Genomic DNA, 6510 nt, shown 5'->3' with positions numbered 1-6510 from the left:
CCTAGGGAAAATACAGTCTTTTCGTAACTAATAAGAGACCAGATGGCAAGAGTTAGATCCCCTTACCTGAATACACCCTAGTCTTCACATAATATCCTGTAATATTCAACATATATCCATTGAATCATTCATTGCCCTGATGTCTGCATTTTCTTTAGGGACCTTACATATCCATTTGAGCCATAAATTTTTACAGCTGTCCAAGGCACAACATCCCTTGCTGTGCTATTTAGCTTTCTGTGGTGACAAACTACCTGAGAAAAATCAACTAGACACAAGAAACATTTATTCTGGCTCAGAGCTTCAGGGGGTTCAGTCCACAGTCATTTGACTCTATTGTTTCTAGGCAGAGAAAGGGATAGACTGGGGACAAATTTTACCCTCTGAGGTACATCACCTCCCAAAGTACCCACTACCCCCCCAACTTCATCTATTTATAAAGTCAAAGTCTACATGATCCAGTCACCTCCCTCCCACCTCCCAACACCAGTACTCTGGGGACCAACCTTTCTACACATTTTGAAGAATGGTTCAGATTCACAGCAAAATACCTAGAAACTGTTAGATGTGCAAATTCTTAGGTTTCTCCTTAGATCTAGTAAGTTAGACATTCTTGAGCTAGGCCCAGGTGTGTGGGCTTCAACAAGCCCTCCAGATTCTAATGCAGGCAAAAGTTTAAAATCTTCTGCCCCAAGTAGACAAGACTTCAGAAACATCTCAAAATATCACCTGTAACAGCATCCAGGGAAGCTCACAGGGCTTGAGGTTCAACCGTAAGTGTTGTCCACTTACACTGAGTTCCTAATGGCTCAGACCAAAATAGGAGACTAATTGCCAAAAACAGAATTTCTAGGGCTCTCACAGAAGGAAATTCTACATTGCAAAAAAAAAGGCTATAATAAGCACTTCTCAACATTTGGCAAGAAATGACATTTAATGAGTTTGCATCACCAAGAATATATTTTCCTGTTCATTTGATCATTTCCCTGCGTGGACCTGCATGGCCCCCAGAAGAGAATATGGACAGAAAAACAGGAGGGAATGAGGGAGCAGAGACACTGTTTCAAGGATATCCAATTAGAAAATGACTTGATAGAATGAAAATAAGATGCACCAGCATTTTCTTGCCATTATCCTAAGGTGCCAATGACTCTCTGTGTTCATCTTTATATCTATGCCTATTTCTGCCTCTGCGTTGAGGAGAAAATGAAGAAAAATGGTTCCCCTGAGTTTCCCTAAGCTCACTGTGCAGCAGTGGTGTTGACAGCCAGAAGTTCCTTGCCAGCCTAAGAACATAGGTCTCTTAACAAAGTATAGCAGAACATTTGCTCTCCCAACTCTATTTTGGTTTGTCTCAGTTGGGTTGTTTTTTTTTTTTGCTTTTTAATTTTGAAAAATGAAGTTTTGCCTTCCAAGTCAGACAAAAGATTAAGTTCATTTGAAGCAAGATGATGAATGGAGCTCTGTGATGGAGGCAGTAAGGAAGGAAGGTGTGCATGCTTTCCTTCCCTTTGATTTCTCCCACTAGCTTACACTGGGTTGGCTAATGCACCAGAAGTGCAATTTTGCACAGTTCACAGTCTGTCCCCACTGCTAGGAGACCCCAGAGCAGTGGATTGGGTACAGTGGACTTTCCCTGAATTTCTTTCTATATTATAGTGCAGGAGCTGAGTCTGCATTTGAAAGGAAACTCTTTTCCCTTATATTTATTTTATGAAACTCGAGCTTGGGCACTGTCAAGGCTAAGGATCTGTCACTAGAGCCACAACTCCACGTCTGACTATCCCACGGTTGAAGATAAGAGTCTCACAGACTTTCCTGCCCTGGCTAGCTTTGAACCAGGATTCTCCAACCTCAGCTCCTGAGCTAGGATTACAGGTGTGAGCCAGCACCACCTGTCTAAAACTCTCTCTTTTTAAACAACCATTCTATCTTCTACTTTTCAAATTATAATATAACATGTTTTAAGTAATACAGGATTCAGTTTTAACTATAATACCAAAAAGACTTACTGTCAAAAAATGTGTATGGGCAGGTAGGGGGCAACTACTGCATGACTGTTCATGGGAACCTCTGTGTCATCACCTAAAGGATAGACACATCCCACAGCACATCCTCATCTGAGATGTCAGTAGCTTAACATCTAATGGTGGCCATGCTTGTAATGATATCCCAAACCAGATTGTTTAATGTTGGAACAGGAGCTGTGTCCTCCATGATTAAAGTGTTCGAGCCCTACTCTGCATTCTTGGTCTCCCATACAGTTCTGTGATGTTCATTAATACTAGACACTGCCATACACATACTCATGCACACACAAAGATGTGAAAAAACTAGACAGTTCTGCCTGAAAAAAAGATCAACAGTGGCAACAATACTTTCGACAATGCAAACATTGTTAAGCTCAGCACATTTGAAAATACCTTAGTCTCTTTTTTAAAAAAATGTTATCTGAATGTTTATTCATTTATAAATTAAATTAGGCTAGTTACTGCCTACCTGATGTATATGCAGCTTACATGAGCCTGAGAATATCTCATTGTGGCCCTAGGAATATTTTATAATTAATAAGAAAAATTTTATTTACAGGTCCATAATTTTTTAAACCCAGCAAATAGAACTCTGTTTTGCCCAATATTGTATTCTCTACGCTTTGACAATTACAAAGTAACTTCATCCTACATAAATGAAAACACTTCCTTGATATAGCAGTTTTATGATCCTGAAAGGAAGCAAATTTTTGAATTATTGTGTTTTAGGTTGCTGTGCACATTGAAATTTCATACTCATATATATCCATTTGTTAGTTTCTGGAACACAGTCATGCTGAAAATACATTTTTATGTTAATTCTATGCCACAAACTGGGCACTACATTTTTTTCTTCCTGTGATTTCTTTGTTTCATCTTTATTGCAATATTTTACATGCCATACAACTCACACTTAATTCTAAACTATGTGTAGAATCCAATGGGCTTTAGTTTATACATAGTTGTTCAATCATTACAGTTGCAATTTACACGGCATTAGGCAAATGCAGAGGCACTCACTTCTCAAGTTGTGCACGAATGACAGGCTCTTTTGTTTCTTGCATTAAATGAAAGCTTTACGGTAGCCAACTCATTCACCCTACATTGAGGCTGCAAGAGACAAAAGATTTACATATGGCCATTGGTCCAATCTTCCTAACAAACCTTTCTACCCTGCCTGGCAATACAAAAAAAAAATGTCACAATTAAAAAAACTTAAATATGGGCTGGGAAGGTGGCTCAGTGGTAGAATGCTTGCCTTGCATGCATGAGGCCCTGGGTTCAATTCCTCAGCACCACATAAGCAGAAAAAGCCCCAAGTGGCGCTGTGGCTCACTCAAGTGGTACAGCGTTAGCCTTGAGCTGAATTGCTGAGGGACAGCGCCCAGGCCCAGAGTTCAGGCCCCATGACTGGCAGGGAAAAAAAAAAAGAATCTGAGGGAAAAAAACCTTAAATATAACAGGTGCCTTCTTCAGTGGTGAAATCAAGACTGATATTTGATTTGAAAAATCAATGAACATTATGAAGCATAAATTATATGACATTCCCACTATAAGTATTTAAACCATATGGATATACATTTAATAAAGATGGTCTTTCTTTTTTAAGTGGTAACAGCATAGTCCCTCCAATCTTTTATTAAATAACTTGCAAATACTCTGCACCATCTGTGACCATTGCAGTTCTGTTATTGTTTTCCTGCTGGACAGAACAGACCTGCATCAAATAGTCACCATCTACCCACAAAGTTATAAATATCCCAACCAATAGCATCCCAGATACTCAGGGAAGCAGAGATTGGAGAATCATGGTTTGAAGCCCGTCTAGGCAAAGCAAATTTAAAAACCCTATTTCAATTTTTAATGGTTAAATGAAAGTCAATGACCCAAAGAACAAAATAACCCATAGATGGATCAGCTGTACATTTCTCCATCACAACTATTTATAGGTTTTGTATATTTGGTGATAACCACCTCTTGAACCCAGAGCTTTGTACTTACTATGCAGGTGCTTTGCTATACCTCCTACCATTTTGCTCTTTTTTCTTTTAAAGCAGGTTGAGATGAGGGTCTTGTAAACTTCTTGCCCAGCTGACCTCAAACCATAATCCTACCAATCTCTGTCTACCAAATAGCTGAGATTATAGGCACAAACCACTGTGCCCTACTGGATATCTTTTCCTATGCATCTTTCACTTCAGTATTGCACAGTAAATTACTTCACAGAGAAAAATGTCTCAATTCTAAGTCTGATGATGTATGCCTATAATCCTATATACCTGGGAATCAGAGATTGGAGAATCATGGTTTGAGGCCAGTCTAAGCAAAACAAAATTTTAAAACCCTATTTCAACAAACAAGCCTGGTGGTTTGCATCAATAATCCCGCAATAATGGAGATATAGGTAGCTTGATCATGATCTGAGACTGGCCCTCAGGAGATATTACTTGAAAAATAACTATAGCAATAAAAGGGTATGGCTGTGATTTCTTTTCTCTTTTCTTTTACTACCGTTAAGTAGTTGTACCATTCAACAGATCAGTTTATAAGTACAATGCATCTTCATAGATGTCACCCCTTTCATCATCCTCCTGGCTGTGATTTTGTTAAAATTGTTTCTTAGGCTTGTGCTTGCTGATGGTAGCTGCATGGCTGCCTGATCAGGACTCATACTTGGTGGCTCTATTCCCTTGGCCAGAATGAACTGCATTCTACATGAAGGTAAAATAATGAAGCCCCAGCCATGGCCAGGCCAGTGATAACCCACATTTGATCTGACTACATCTCCTCCAGAAGCTACAGACCTTCAGCTGAGGCTCTTACAGAAGAGAATTTAACCCCAAATTGTCGGGTCTTCGTCCCACGAAAGATGGCCGGGGTCGGGGAAAAGTCAAGTGCGGCCTCTCGACCGTTCCCCAGCCTCCCTTAGCCCGGGTGACAATCAGATGCAGCAGGGAGTCAAGTCAAGCAGGAATACTCATTTATTAACACAGAGCAAGCCCTTTTTAAAGCAAAAGAGAGCCGGTGGCATGGCAGGGGAGGAAGAGGAACCAATCACTGTCAAGGTCACACCCTATCATGCACCTAAGCTTCTACGGGCTGGTTACGCACTGAACATAAAGCAAATCGGGCTCTGCCCACTCAACTCCCTCTCAGCGCCATCTTTGCTGCCCATGTGCTCCACACAAAATGACAAAAAGGAAGCCACATGAAGACTCAGTGTCAACCTTGCTACCAGTACAGTAAAATAAGAGTTGTGCATTCATGGATTATGCTCTCAAAGTACCTAAAAGAAGAGCTCCTTAGGCAGCAGCCAAAATCAATGAACATACAGATTTACAACAATGTTAGACTTCAAAATGAAGTAAATGCGTGATGCAGTTTTAGTTCATATTAGTTTATGCATATGAGTACCAACTTTTCATGAAAAATGCCTCTGAGCTACAATTTTTTAAATCAGATCTAATATACTCTGTTCTTTTAGAAATCATTTTGGTAGGTAATATCTTCTACTGTAATATTGTACTACTGTAGGCTGTTCTTCAATCAAATGGTGTCTCCCATCAATAGCCATTATCTCTCATTATCTTCGAAAACAGCAAGCTAATTTGTCCCTAATCATGTATAGTACTGCTGGGTTGGTTTGAGTTCTGTTTTGCTTTTCCCTTCTTACCCCTTAAACCAATTGTCAATTCCAAACTTTTTGCACCATCAATTAATTTCTTAAAAGTAAAATAAAAGTTCCTGTCCCTTGTAAACTTATTCAATCTAGATTTTGTGTGTGCACGTGTATGTGCACATGCCTAGGTGCAGGTCCTGGGACTTGAACTACTGGGCACTGTGCCTAAGCCTTTCTGCACTTCCACTTGAGCCAACCTCTACTTCCAGCTTTTTGATGGTTAATTGAAAATGAGTCATGAACTTTCCTGCCTGCCTGCATGGGCTATACACTGTCATCCTCATCACATCTCAGCTTCCTGAGTAGGATTATAGGGGTGAGGCACTAGTGTCTACCTCAATCTAGATTTTCCAATGTCTCTAAGTACTTCCATTTGCTTTGGACTCATCTAACACCTGTAGTATGCTTTCCAGCAAAGTCTTTAGCTTTGTTTCCATAGAAAAATTGATTTTTTTAGTTATGTCATTGATTTTCACAAGATTTGGTTAAATTTTATATAATATGAGCAGGTGTAATAAATAGTGTGCTAGTCAACTTCCAAGATGGCCCCTAGTGACCCTCTCTTCCTGATTTGAACACCTCTGCATGACCACCTCTTGCACTGCTTAGGGTTGACCTACGTAAACAGTGGGTTATCAGAAATGACAGTGTGTGACTTCTGAGACTGCTGTAAAGGATATTGTGCTCTGTCTTGTGCCCTCTGGGATTACTGACTTTGTGATAAGTCAACTACCATGTTATAAGGGCACTCAATCAGTTTATAGAGATGTCTCCACTGGGGCCCCTGCTGACAGCCCTCAT

The sequence above is a fragment of the Dipodomys spectabilis genome, unplaced genomic scaffold, assembly GCF_019054845.1.
Source record: "Dipodomys spectabilis isolate Male_0828 unplaced genomic scaffold, ASM1905484v1 ptg000140l, whole genome shotgun sequence".
NCBI classification, from domain to species: domain Eukaryota; kingdom Metazoa; phylum Chordata; class Mammalia; order Rodentia; family Heteromyidae; genus Dipodomys; species Dipodomys spectabilis.
The sequence above is the reverse complement of the archived record's forward strand: the minus strand, read 5'-3'. Positions refer to the sequence as shown.